This window comes from Rhinatrema bivittatum, chromosome 6 (genome assembly GCF_901001135.1).
Source record: "Rhinatrema bivittatum chromosome 6, aRhiBiv1.1, whole genome shotgun sequence".
In the NCBI taxonomy this organism is placed as follows: Eukaryota; Metazoa; Chordata; class Amphibia; order Gymnophiona; family Rhinatrematidae; genus Rhinatrema; species Rhinatrema bivittatum.
The window spans coordinates 58,275,862-58,291,496 of NC_042620.1; the positions used below are offsets into that span (position 1 = coordinate 58,275,862).

Sequence of the window (15,635 nt, forward strand, 5' to 3'; positions counted from 1 at the left end):
ATATCCTGTCTATCAACTGGGTATTTGTCTCCAAATAGGACTATTGGTCCTAACAAAGGTGAGAAGAAGAAAATATTTCATTTCATTTTTTGTTTCATTTTTTTTAGGGGATTGCCCCATAAATTTAGTTTCATTAAATATTAAAAAAAAAAAAAACATAAAAAAAAATGGGGGTTTCCAATCCCTATCACCCTCTCACATGCCCAAAGAAAATGTAGGGCCAGGATCCTATCCAGCTCACACTTACCTGGTCCAGGAGGGGATCTGACGATGAGTCCTGGGTCCAGACTGAAGCCTTTGCCTTGTGTAGGCCTAGGCTGTGGTAGGTCACAATAACTTTGGACTGGGCCTTGTGCAAGGCTAGGCTTGAAGGCCTGGTCCCAATACCAGGGCCTAGGCCTAGACCGAGGCCCAGTTTGTAAGCCAGATCCCGATGTTGGGATCTTGGTCCTGACCCATGCTCGATGCCAGGACCTGGCACAGAGGCCAAGTGCCAATGTTTAGATCTGAGCTTGCGCCCAGGCCTGATGCAGGGGCTCAGTCTGCTATATATCAAAATGAAGACCTCTGCTGAAGAAGAAGACACCAGATTTAATTAACTCCAGTGCATCCTCAGCAGACACCATCATTTTAAAGAGGAAAACAGAAGAGAATGATGTATTGAGGCCTGGGCTCTGACCTTCAAGACTGGGTCCAGACCAGGCCCTGGCTTTGCTACCCAGCTTCCAGACCAGACCCTAGTGTAGACCTTGGCCTAGGCCAAGGCCAAGGCCCAGGCATCAGGGCCTGGCCTCTGAGCAAGGCACCGGCATCAGGCCTGGGTCAAGTCAAAGGTCTCGGCATTGTGACCCAGCCTCTGAATTGGACCCTGACATTAGGCTTTTATCTAGGCTGAGGGCCAGGCATTGGTACCCAGCCTCTGTGCCAGGCCCCAGCATTGGGCTGGGTCTGGGCTGAGACCCCGGCATCTGGACCTGACTTTCAGACCAGGCCATGGTATCGGGCCTGGCCCTTGGTCTAGGCCAAGGCTCTTGTGTCGGACCTGGCCTATGAGATAGGCCCCAGGGTTAGGCTAAGGCCCGATCCACGCGGCATTTTCGGGGCGTGTCGGGAGCGTTTCGGGGGCGGGCCCGGGGGCGTGGTTACGGCCCGGGGCGGTCCTGGGGTGTGGTCACGCCCTCCGGACCCGCCCCCAGGTCGCGTCCCGGGACCCCTCCGGGAGGCGTAAATCCCCCGACAAAGGTAAGGGGGGGGTTTAGACAGGGCCGGGCGGGTGGGTTAGGTAGGGGAAGGAAGGGGAAGGTGAGGGGAGGGCAAAAGAAAGTTCCCTCCGAGGCCGCTCCGAAATCGGAGCGGCCTCGGAGGGAACGGAGGTAGGCTGCGCGGCTCGGCGCGCGCCGGCTATACGGAATCGATAGCCTTGCGCGCACCGATCCCGGATTTTAGCGGATACATGCGGCTACGCGCATATCTACTAAAATCCAGCGTACTTTTGTTGGCGCCTGATGCGCCAACAAAAGTACGCTAAATCGCGCTATTTGAAAATCTACCCCTTTATGCACATAAATTACTTTTAACTATTGCTACAATTGTATGTTACATTTGCACATGTAACTCCTTTTAAAATTACCTCCTTAAAAGTTTTGTTTCTAGCCTCGATTGAATATGAGGATAATTTTCAGAAGGGTTAACACATATAAAACTGGGGTTTACATGTATAAATGTACTTTATACATGAAAGTGGGCTTTTGAAATAGCTACAATATATGCCATTCACTTGTAAATAGATTTCCATGTATAAATCCACTATAAGAGGTGAATTTTCAAATAATTCATGAGTAAAAAATCATGTGAGTATATACCATATCATGTGAACACATATGTATTTGCCATTTTAAAAACCAGAACATGTGCACATATATAGGGACCATGAATTAACTTGCGCATAGAAAAAGGGGTGTGCTCAGAGAGTTTGGGCTCTCCAGGCTGGTTTTCTCCTTCAATTCCCATGTAAATGGATCATTAAATTTAAAGGAGCTACATATGTTTTCTATGAACCTTCACAGCTAGAAAACCTCCTGCAGAACAGAAATTTGCAGGTACAGATTTCTTCTGGATGAGACTGCAGAATAGATTCTCTGAGTTTCCTTCTTTCTTGTCGTACTATATTTTTCTCTCCCCTTTTTGTGGACTAAGCAATAGTAATTTGCTTGCATTAGTTTTATTTCCTTACATTATTGTTTCCTTGTATTTCTGGGCATTCTGTTTAATATGTTTTCTTAAATCAAGTTTTTCTTGATTGTTTAAAATCTGAAATAATTAATAAAGAAATATTTTTTTTAAAAAAAAGGGGTGGTCTGGGATGCTCCTGGGAGGGGTCAATATTTACATGCATAAATTGCTATTTTTCAACCTGCCAAAGTGATACGTGTAAGTCTTTTATTTGCTTATATTTACGCCTGCTCAATATCGGTTGTAAGTGATTGTAAACATCTTAACATTGAAAAAATGATTGGGTGGGCTGTCTCGTGAAAAGGGGGGACTTCAGGATGAAGAGTCAGGAGGGTCTTTATTTATTTATTTATTTATTTATTTTGTATACCAACATTCGATAGAGATATCACATCGGTTTCCAGATAACAGGTTGAATAGGGCGAGAAATGCCCTATTTTACATTGTAACAAGATAACAATTAATTAAACAATTAATAAATGAAACATTGTAACAGTTGAATATAATTAAATGTGGGTATAGAGTTATGGCATATAGCCTATATACAATATGTACATTATGACTTGGTTACGAGTAGAATGGGAGACAGGGAAATGGGAGGAAAGGGAGGGGGAGAGGGAGGGAAAGGTGGGGGGAGGGGTGGTGGAGGGGGGGGAGGGGAGGTTAGGAGCTGCAGATGGACTGGGTGAAGACTAATTAGTAAAACTGGTAATTTCATTGCTGAGCACGTTATAAAATCCCTTGACTTACGCATGTAAAAGCCAATTTAAGGGGTCTAAATGCCTCTAAGTAATGCAAACAAAATCTATTTGTGTATCCCTTTAAAATTCAAAGTAGAAATACATGGGTAAATGATTTGTGCATACTTATCTGGTTAAATTCCTACTTATCTGGTTAAATTCCTACTTATCTGGCTAAGTAGCACTTTTTGCGCTACTTAGATGGACATTTGAACTTATTCGGATAAATTATGCATTTCTTTTAGACATATCTAACATTTTACATGTTTTAGACTTATCTAGTATTTTACAGCTTTATTTTACTTCCTGAATTTTTTATTGACAATTTCATAGTATTTGTTTTTATGAATTCTCAGGCCACACTTTTATATACACTCTTTATTGCCATTTCTAATTGTTTTAGATTTTACAAGAAGACTGTAATGATTGTATTTGTCTTAGTATTATTGATTGTTATTATTACTTCTTTTATTATGTTGTAAGCCGTTACAATGGCTTGTCCTAGTGACGGTATATAAAGCCTAAGAAATAAATAAATACCTTACATACCTTGCTAAGTCAGAAAAATGCTAATTAGATGAACATTTACACTTTTAACACTTATCCAGTTAATTGCTGCTACTTAGCTGCATACATTGTAACTTATTTGGATATGTGCCACTAATTTTCCGGATAAGTCCGAACTTGCGCCGGTCGAAGTTTTTACATTCATCAGCATGTGTGTATGCATATGTACTCATATTTTATAATCTGTGAATATAATTTGCATGCAGGTTATAAAATACAGTAGTAAATTTGCACATGAGCAGCTTTGAAAATTAGCCTCCCTGCACGTAAATAGACTTTTGAAAATTTCCACGACAATATGTCACACGTTCATGCATAACTCCAAAGATGGTAATTTTTAAACAGCTGTGCGGGCACACATGTATACACACATGCTGGCTCACACCAAAGGACGTGGTCATTTTATAACATATTGCATATATGCATGTATGGTATTAAATAGTCCGTTTGCGCATACATATGCACACAATTTTATATGGATGTGCACACGTGTGCGAAAATGCTGCCTCTATTGCATAAGGCGGGGGGGGGAGGGGTTAATAGACACGTGTGCTGATGCAGTTACCAATTTCCAAGTTCATTCCCAGTTTGCCCAGGTAAAGGATAGAATTTCCTAATTCCCCTAATAAATTAGCCTACCATTTCTCCTGTTAGCCCTGACCCTTTAAATTCCACGGAATAGCCTACTGTTTTTTGTTTTAGGACTTACACGCCATCCATAGCAGAAGTAATGTTACATGGTAGGGGATCCTGGCACGCACTTTTGCGCGTAAGTATTTATGCGCTGGTTTCATTCATAAATCCTGGAATGTCCATGCCCCGCCCAGACCATGCACATTCCTCGCCCCTTTTTTCATTTAAAAAATGTTGTGCTCATACAGGGAGATACATGAGTACATGACACCTTGTAAAATCCACACTGCATGCACTGGCCTGACTTCTGCGCATATCTCCTGGCTTTGGCATGAACCAGGGTTTAAAAATTCACCCTTATGTTTTTGTCATTGTTGGCCAGCAGTTCCCTCCATTTTTCCCTGACAGTCACTCTACCCCTGTTTTTTTCTATATGGATCTTCTCAGCAAAGAGGCCGGAACTTTCTGAAATCCTGCTCACTAATACATAGCAGTATTTGCACTAAGATTAGGCACCTATTCGACATGATTTCCTAACAGTTATAAGGAACAGCCAATAAGAAAAGTTATTGAAATGATCTAGATTTATTTTATTAGAACACAAATAAAAGCAGTGAAAATGATGGCGGTGGTACATTGTAATAAGTATTGGGCAGCTGGTTGCAGAGACCTAAAGGAGGCTGAAGAGTTGCCCCATCTCTGGACTGAGGGTGAAGATTGTCCAGTTAAAGGTAGAAATGGCCAGTCGCATAGGATTCTCCACATATCCAGAAACAGAATACACCAGGAATAGATATAGATGAATGTGGAGAGCCACTATAAAGAGTAACTGCAGAATAATCACAGAGGATTAAAGAAATTAAGAAAACTGCTTCTAGAGGGGGACTTTATGATAAACATAATAGATTTGGAGGCAGAATTGAAAAGAGACAAGATTCTGAATGTTAAATACCTACCTACCTGGATCCATAGCTAGCAGAAATGCATAGCAATATGAGAGGACTAGGAGAGTACAGAGACATTTTTTTTATTTCAGTTGTTTTTTTGTTTCTTTTTTCAGTTCCTTTGATGCTTGTTTCATTTCTTTTTACTTAAAATAAGGAAGGGTTGGCGTGCTCATGCGGGGAGGCTCCCCCCCCTCCCCGTTAACATGGCGCGAGCCTGAAGGGACTTCCCCTTACCTGCGATCCGGCATCCCCGGCCTGAACGAAGAGCAGAAGGAAAGGGAGGGTGGGGAGAACAACTGTGCACCCCTCTGTGCAGACGACCCTGGATTTTATAACATGTGCACGCATGTTATAAATTTGGGCATAGATTTGTTCACGCCGGGTTGGGCGAACAAATCTACGCCCGCGTATAACTTTAAAATTCTACCCCAGAAAGAACTCTTTCCTTTTCTATTGTCCCTCTCAATTAAAGCAGTTTTTGTCTGATAAAGTATCTACTTAATTGGAGGAATGATGGTAATTTACCCTCTGGATACCTTAGATAAGTCTGAGATTATACTCCTTTATGGTATAGGTTTAACCCCATTAAAGTGCTATCTTTAAATAACCTATTTCTCTAAGTTTTTCGGTTATTCCGAAGTTAGAATTATTAGTAAAAAAAAAAATACTTGGAATTTATATTGTGGACTTTGAAGTATACGTATCCTAAAAGATTTAGTTAAAAGTAATAAGAATGTTGCTGTTTATATTTGTATATGGAATGTATACTTATTTAATGTCAAGAATGTTTCTTGATGTAAATTGTTTAAAAAAATGAATAAAGAGTAAATTAAAAAAAAGATAAGGAAGAGGGAATATATAGATATTTTTACAATACTTGAATGTCGAAAAGGGGTAACAGAGAAGAAGAAAGGGAAGAAAAAAGAGGAGTCTAAAGGGTCAGAATTGAAGGTTCCCAGAAACATAACCAATTGGACCAGGGCGTTCCTGAGAATGATTAGCTTGCTAGGATGGGATGACCCCTCACAGTATGCTCAGTTATGTTGACACTATTCTGGAAGCATACAAGGAATACCAGGGATGGTCCTGGCTATATTACAATGAAAAGTTCAGGGATAAGATGGTGGAAAATTGATTTATGTCCTGGGGAATACAAGATATGGGGCTGTGTTTACGTCAAATGACCAACAAGGTCATAGATGCAGGGATACCTAGTAAGGCAGGGCGGACATATAGTGGCCCGGCTATGTCGGGGGGTACACACTGGCGGGAGAACGGAAATATAAGGAATGTTGGTGGTTTAACAAGTCGGGGTGTACCTTCCAGAAGTGCAAGTTTAAACATATTTGTTTGGTCTGTGCCGCCCCACATCTGGCGACTAAGTGTACGAGGAGGGGCGCAGGGAATCCGGGACGGAGTGGTAGTAAAGGAAAGTAACAGCACATTTTTCAGGGCTCCCTCACCGGTACAACTCGCAGCTATGGATAAATGGCTGGCTATATACCCTAGGTGCAAATATGCCCAGAAGCTAAGGGAAGATTTCCAACACGGTTTTATCATACCATTTCAAGGAAAAATTAGCAGACATAGTTCAGCAAAAGGTGATAAGGAGATTGAGGAAGGCAGAATGGCAGGACCAATCCCAGACTCCCTGTTCTGGGTGATGATGTTATCACCTTTGGCAGTGGTGCCAAAGAAGGAACCGGGAGAGTTCAGGCTAATATAAAACCTATCACACCCACCGGGGGCGTCAGTGAATGACAACTTGCCAGAGGAAGCATGTTCGGTCCAATTTGCCTCATATGACACAGCAATTACACTATTGAGACAATGTGGAAAAGGGGCATTAATGGCGAAGGTGGACATTAAATTAGCGTTCAGATTACTCCTGGTTCACCCCAATAGTTTTCCCATTTTAGGTTTTCAGTTTAGAGGGTTTTACTATTTCAATAAGTGCATGCCTATGGGGTGTTCCGTATCTTGTGCATATTTTGAGATGTTCAGCATATTCTTGCATTGGGTATTGGAGAAAAAGTCAAGGAATTGTAACATGGTGCACTACCTCGACAATTTTTTATTCATAGGCCTGCCTGACAAGGACATTTGTTTACAAACCCTGCTGACATTTCAGAATATGGCGGAGGATTTCAGGGTCCCTTTTGCGCGGGAAAAAAACCAAAGGGCCGACTACGATTCTATCCATTTTGGGGATCGAGCTCGATACACAAGCAATGACATCAAGGTTGCCATTAGAGAAATTGCAAAAGCTACAGATCATGCTCAGGAAAGCTTTATCAAGCAAAAAGATCATTTTGCTCACCATGCAGTCTATAATTGGAAGCCTTAATTTTGCATGCCGAGTGATTCCCATGGTAAGGCCATTCCTTAGGCATTTAGTGGATGCGACAAGGGGAGTAAGGTGCCCCTACCACTTTATTAGAATGTCCAGTCCTATGAATAAGGATATATTGATGTGGCTAGAATTCCTTGACAATTTATTGGTGTTGCCATATGGCAGGATGATGTGGTGTCAAACCAGAATTTGGACATACATACCATTGCCTCGTGTGGATGGGGATTTGGTGTGTTCTGTCAGGGCGCGTGGTGCACAGCCCAGTGGCCAAGTGAATGGAGGGTGAATGGTTTAGTAAAGAACATAACCTTTCTGGAGTTATTCCCGATACTGGTAGCTTTGACAGTTTGGAGCCTGAAGTTGCACAACAGGAAAATAGTTTTTTGGTGCGATAATCAAGCTGTGGTAGCGGTTATTAACAAGCAGGCAGCGTGATGCTCTCGGGTATCGGCATTGCTGAGGGAGGTAATAATTCAGAGCTTGTGATTGAACATGACCATCAGGGCTAAGCATGTACCTGGTGTCAGTAACCGAATAGCAGATTCCCTTTCCTGCGCTAAGTGGGATCTATTTCGCCAACAGGTAGCAGAGGCAGATGAATCCCGATCCTGGACCGTTTATGGCGGATTGGAACGCTACCGAGTGGGAGCTGCTGAGGGCATCCATCGCCCTGGCGACATGGAAAGCATATTGCAGAGGCTTTAGTAGGGTGCAAGAATTTTTAGAGGGACAAGGATGGGTAACTGGACTGGTAGAAGGCAAACTCATGGTCAAGTTCATCTCCTGTGCGAAGGAGTCGGGGTTGTCTAGAGAGCAACAGTAAATCAGTTAATGGGATTTGCATTCTTCATGGAAGCACAGGGGTGCGGGGATCGAAATTGTCTAATTCGTTTAAAACGAATGCACATCTGTACATTAGCAATTTTTTGACTGAACAGAAAATAAAGATATATGTACATATTTTAAAAGGAAATAATTCCATATAAACAATGCCATAACACCCTCTCTGAAGCATCCAAAAAAGAGAGGAAGGAATCCATAAAAAATAAAGGGAATTAGAGTAACAAAGAAAAACAATAAAACCAAAAAAACTTATTGTACTCCACCTTGAACATAGGGGGGCGGATTTTAAGAGCCCTGCTCGCGTAAATTCGCCCGGATTTACGCGAGCAGGGCCTTGCGCGCCGGTGCGCCTATTTTACATAGGCCTGCCGGCGCACGCAGAGCCCCGGGACTCGCGTAAGTCCTGGGGTTTTCCGAGGGGGCATGTCGGGGGCGTGTCGGGGGCGGGGCCGATCGGTGCAGCATTTTCGGGGTGGGACGCGGCATTTTGGGGGCGGGCCCGGGGGCGTGGTTTCAGCCAGGGGCGGTCTGGGGGCATGGCCGTGCCCTCTGGAACCGCCCCGGGTTGCGTCTAGGCGTGCCAGCAGCCCGCTGGCACGCGGGGATTTACTTCTCCCTCCGGGAGGCGTAAATCCCCCAACAAAGGTAGGGGGGGTTTAGACAGGGCCGGGGGGGTGGGTTAGGTAGAGGAAGGGAGGGGAAGGTGAGGGGAGGGCGATAGCGAATTCCCTCCGAGGCCGCTCCGATTTCGGAGTGGCCTCGGAGGGAACGGAGGTAGGCTGCGCGGCTCGGCGCGCGCCGGCTACACGAAATCGGTAGCCTTGCGTGCGCCGATCCAGGATTTTAGCAGATACGCACGGCTACACGCGTATCTACTAAAATCCAGCGTACTTTTGTTTGCGCCTGATGCGCCAACAAAAGTACGCGAAGGCGTGCTTTTTGAAAATCTACCCCAGGAAGGGTGAGTAAAAAATGTTTCAAATAAATAATTAAATAAATTGCATACAACTGTATTTCTAATATTATTCATTAATAAACAATTTGAAAAGAAAAAGAAAAAATGTTGATTTGGCCTACCCTCACACTTGCAACACTTTATAGAACATTCATGCCGTATTATTTAATCTAAACTATTTAAATTATATTTTACATATTACACTTAAATTCCAAACATTTTTTTACCTATATTCTAACACTTTTCATTTATACATTTTTTCAAACACACAGCTCATATCCAAGGAACCATGAGGCCAATGAACTAAAGTATGCTTAATTTTGCAAATTCTATTTTGTGCATAAATATGGCAAGTTGCATAAGCAAGTTGCACTTACTGTAAGTCCTCATCTTTCCTTCTTTATGACTGAGGTGGACATTGTGAAATTTTTTGGCTTCATATGTAGTAAACATATGCATTATCTTATGCTTATGAAAATTTATGGAAAATCAAAATTAATAAGTTACTGTGATACAAATTCATGCAAAGCATCACAATAACTATTCACAGTAAAAAATACACAAAGACTTTTGTAGATGTTTTTTGCAAAAGTTAACAAAAAACTAAGGAATTAGTTGCCCATGTATTTTAGTGGTAGGAGTGGAGCCAATATGTAACAGAGTATGTCACCTTATGTGAAGTATGTGCCTGGAACAAGGTTCCACATCATTGTCTTCAATGAATTACTCTTGCAATTATAAGTATCCTCAAGGCCATGGGAATGGGTATTAATGAACTTCATTATTGATTTACTACCTTCATGAGGGAAGACCACGAATATGGACCATTTAATAGCTGCTAGCAGATCTGCTAATTTGTGAAGCAGAGTGTCAGCAAATGTGCCATTACACATCATCTCCAACCAATACTTCCAGTTTGTTGCATGCTTCTGGCAAGACATAATGAAACTTCTGGATCTCCAGCTCCATTTGTCATTAGCATATCACTCTTAATCCAATGGGCAGACAGAATAGCTAAAAGTCTCTAGTACAGTATCTCTGCCACTTCTGTTCAACTTGGAGAAGAGACGGCTGAGGGGGGATATGATAGAGGTCTTTAAGATCATGAGAGGTCTTGAACGAGTAGATGTGAATTGGTTATTTACACTTTCGAATAATAGAAGGACTAGGGGCATTCCATGAAGTTAGCAAGAGGCACACTTAAGACTAATCGGAGAAAATTCTTTTTCACTCAACGCAAAATAAAGCTCTGGAATTTGTTGCCAGAGGATGTGGTTAGTGCAGATATTGTAGCTGGGTTCAAAAAAGGTTTGAATAAGTTCTTGAAGGAGAAGTCCATTAACGGCTATTAATCAAGCTGATTTAGGGAATAGCCACTGCTATTAACTGCATCAGTAGCATGGGATCTTCTTAGTGTTTGGGTAATTGCTAGGTTCTTGTGGCCTAGTTTGGCCTCTGTTGGAAACAGGATGCTGGGCTTGATGGACCCTTGATCTGACCCAGCACGGCAATTTCTTATGTTCTTATATTCATCAGACCAACTGGGCACAGTTACTCCCTATGGTAGAATTTGAAAATAATAACTCCAAGCAGTCAACAGCTAAAGCCTCCCCATTCTTCACAAGCTATGCTATATAACCTGTTTTTACTTGGGGGAGGCTCAGCAGTTGAGATTCTCCACAGTGTAAATACCTTAACAGAGATACACATGCAAGTCCAACATAAATATGAATAGGATAAAGAGTTGCAGAAGAAATTTGCAGATAGCTAATGCCAGGAAGCCCCTCAATTCATGGTAGGGGGCAATGTCTGAGACTCCACAAAGCACATAAAGAGCAAGAAACTCTTAAGTAATCTCAAGCAAAGTTTATGGGATCATTCCTAATTCAAGAAGAAATAAATTCAGTGGCATTCAGGCTTCAGCTTCCATCTAATTTGTATATTCATCTAGTTTGCCACATGGCCTTTCTGAAGCCCTATAAACTTAATCCCATCCCAGGAATATGGTTCCCTCCTCCAGTGCAAGTCACAGTGAAAGGGCACTAAGAATTTATTATCTTCCAAGTTCTGGATGCCAGATTGCAATATTTGGTAGACTGGAAAAGGGACTATAGCTGGAAATCAACCTAAAATGTTAATGACAAAGAACTGGTGGCCAAATTTTACCAGGAACATCAAGAAAGCCAAGATTGAGAACCCCCAGGAGGAGTTACTGGGGGGAGACTGTATTCTGTAGCCCCAGGTGCTCAAGGCCTGAAGATCCTGCAGGGATCTACTAATTCAGGGACTCTGAATTAGTAGAAACTCTCCAGAAAATACTAGGCAAAGCAAAGTTTGGGTGACCCACCTCTGGATACTCCTTATTGGACCTGAATTTGGTGTGTCCCAAATAGAGGGTTATATATAAAGACCTCTAGCCTAACACACTTTTGCTGGCCCAATAGCCCACACAGAGTTTGATCCATGATATCCTGTTATGATATCCTGTTACATGGCTGTGTTCCTGTGTTTCCTGGTCCTTGGCTACACTCTTGGTTTCTGTTTCAGTCCTAGTTTTTGGCTACACTCTTGCATCCTGGTCCAGTCCTGGTCTTAGGGTCCTTCCTCATACCTGCTGGTGCATGGGAAGTCCTGACATCTACTATACCTGCACCTAAGAGCTCAACCTGTAGGGAATGGTGGCTGCTTAGGCAGAATACAGTGACACCAGGACCATCCAGCCTCTCCAAAGTCTGTCCCTGGCTAGACACCATACTTACTTTTCATCCCCAATAGAGTGGACTATGACACCCTGGCAGTATCCCCTTGAAACATAAAGAGTCAGTACGAAGCCTAAAGGTTTAACTTGATCAGAACCTCACGATGGAAGCTTATATCTCTAAGGTGGTAAGGACTTAATTTAGGCGTCTGCATCAGATTCACCAACTGTGCAACTACCTTAAACACAATTTGTTAACATGATACTTGCATTAATCACAAGCTGAATAAACCATTGCATCTCTTTGTTTTAATGGCATCTCACAATACAGTCTGAAGTGCCTTCAGTTTTTACAGAATGCAGTCTTTGAAGGGGCCCAAATCACCCAACCACATAGCACCTATACTATGCCAGTTGCTCTGGCTTCTAGTCAAAAGTAACATACAATTCAAAACCCTCTGCTTTGTCTACATGTGCATGAATAAACAAGCCTCAGAATATCTCTTGACATCTTTTCTCTTCCACTTCCACTAGAGAACTCTAATCCTCCCAATACTGTCAGTTAGATTATCCTGTACATGACTTTGTGCCTTCAGTTGTTATGCTCCAAAAATCTATGAAATAGTACTACTACCACTATACCTCAAGCTGTGTTACCTCACTTTCAGGAAAATTGCTAAGGCATGGTTCTTTGGGCATATTTTTCCTTAGAGTCCCCTCAGCAGATACACTTAGTGGTTGAATTTTAAAAGCCAGGTGTGCTCCAAAGCCAGGAGATACGTGCAGAAGGTGGGCTGACGTGCACAACACAGATTTTAAAAGCTGTCTGTGTACATGTGTATCTCCCAGTAGACACACAAATAAGAAGTTGCAAAGAGGTGTGACAAATATGAAATTGCAAAAAGGTGTGGGGAGTGGGCATGGTTTTGGCAGGGCATGGGTATTCTGGAACTTTAACATGAAATATGTGCGTAAGTATTTACATACACAAGTGTGTGCCGGGGTTCCCTTCCACGTAACTATACTACTGCTATGGATGGTGTGTAAGGGTTGGTGCTAACAGTGTAAAAGGAAGGTTATTTAACTAGGGGAGGGGTAGGAAGTCCTATTCCTTACATGGGCAAACTGCGGAAACTGGTAATTGCGTTGGCATGTGTGTCTACTAAAATCCCCCCACTTACGCGCTAGAGGTGGCATTTACATTTATATGTATGCATCCATATAAAATTGTATGCACATATATCCACATACTGCCTATTTTATACCATGCACACATATACGTGTGTATATTATAAAATGGCCATATCCTTCGGCACGAGTTGGCATATGTACATACATGTGCACCTGCCCGGCTGTTTAAAAGTTATCATCCCTGTCTCTAGATGTCTTATCTTCCTAAATTGTAGTATAAGGATTATAAATTATATTCTGTCCTCTCAAGGCTATCCATTGTAAATTTAATTCAGCTGTGATTATGAATGACCTTTGACCAATGTACTGTAAATGTTAGTTAAAACTTGTTTTGTAATCTACCTTGAGGCCACTCATGGAAAAAGGCAAAATATCAAATGTCTATAAAGATAATATATAAATACCTTACCTGAAAATATCAAAATTATGATATACATAACTTGGTAGCTGAATGAATTTGTCATGCATGAACAATATTATGCAATTGTTATCATTAAAGAATGTTGGGATATGACCCATGATTGGAAAACCAACCTAAAACATTTAACCTTTTTTTTAATAAAGACTGAGGGAACTGAAGGAGAGATCAGATTACTTATAATGTCAGGTCAGAATTAAACTCTATTCTCGGAGATAACAACAATACCACCCTAACTACACTGGTTCCTAGTCAAAAGTAGGGAGTGCAGAGATAGGAATCCTATAGAAAGAAAATGGGGAGAGGGGGAAGGACTAGAAAAGACTGAGATTTGTTACGAAATGCCAAATATAAATAAGGTAGTGAGGATGAACTTCTAAAATAGGTAGAAAAAGGGATCTATTGGGATACTTTGCCATCAAGGGGCAGCATAATTATCCAACATCAAGAATCATATAAAAGATATGGACAACTTTAGATGGGAAGGGTCAAAATGCCTGTAAGCCATTTTACTCATACATCATTTCTCTGAACAATGTAATTGTTTGTAACTTCAGAAAAGGAAAAAAAAAAAGTCCATGGAAAATACAATACAAGCAGGCACCTGGAAAAACAAAGTAGGATGGTAAGGGATGAAATAAAAGCACTATTGTTTTTGCATGCACTATAATATCTGTAGAACCTTTTCCTTCCCATAAGTTAAAAGACATTACATTTTTGTATAAAGTATGCTGGCACAACGGAAGAAAGATCAGGGACAGGAAAAACAAGGGGAGATTTTAAACTGTTCAAGTGCAGAGGATGGAAGAATTTCTCAAAAGCTATATGACATTTATTTATTTATTTGTTTTGAACTTTTTTATACCGACATTCATGTGGCAAGATACATATCATATCGTGTATATATATGTATATAATGTAGAAGATGCTCCAAAAAAGGTAGCTAGTTGCAAAATCATTTAATGAAAATGATTATTGTTAAAGTATAAAGCAAGCCCAAATGTTCTTTAAGTATTTACATTATAAAAAGGTAAGGGCTGTAGATCGTCCTTTGAATATGAGGGATGAGGAATAATCACAGAGAAGGGGAGAGAATACATTACTGTATTTCACTTTTAAAGCTATTAACTATAAATGAACAAAAAAAAAAAAAAAGACAGGACAATGGGAGACATAATTTATACTGAAAGGGGAGGACAGAAAAAATTGAACTACATTAAAGTTAATAGGACTCCAGATTGGGATGACAAACATCAAAGGGCTCTTGAAGGGCTCAGTAAAGTCCATGCAAGATACAAGATACTATACTTTGGGATCTATAGACTGAGCTATCTTAAATCGGATATAGCTAATTTCTTTTGTCTTAATGTGTCTACATAAATTATGTAATGCCCGGTTTCCCCCAGTAATGGAAAATGTGCTGAGATTGGGATCTTATTACCACAGTATCATAAACTTTAGCATTACAGTTCATGCAAATGTGCTAATGCTGATTTAGCATACAGTAGGTGCTTGTGTTAACTAATGCAAGCATTAACATGCATTAATTGCTTGCACTGGTGCTAATGTGCTTTAATAAATAGATTGAATAATCTTAAATTCCATCACCATAGCATGGAATTAAATGACTAGCAGAGAGCACATTATTCAGAGCTTGAAGACTAATTTATTAGAAATGTAGTGTAGACTTATGCACTCATTTTTACTCTTTTCTTATTTTGGTCTTTCTGGTTTTTTTTAATTCTGTTTCCATACCTTTCTCTTTACTTGTATTAGTAGCATAGAATGCAGGTGACATCACCTTTATAACAAGATAAAAGTTATTTTTGGATCATTTGTCACTCTCAGGCCAATAATCAGTAAGCTGGTTGGTGGACAATTTATCAGGGTAAAGTTAGTCAGATAACTTGTCTTATATGTTCAGCGGGATAAACATCCCACTGAATATGCTTCTACATGAGACCAGATAACTAAAAAATCTAACCAACTATACTTGAAAATAATCAGTTAGATGTTTTAATTATCTGGCCTTGTGGACAGATAATTTCCCACTTAACC

General features: G+C 41.0%; 1 protein-coding gene across 1 annotated transcript in view; it reads right to left on the bottom strand.

Moving 5' to 3' along the window:
* LRP1B (LDL receptor related protein 1B) overlaps nucleotides 1-15,635 on the bottom strand; it is a 3,516,099-nt gene that overhangs the window by 513,767 nt on the left and 2,986,697 nt on the right.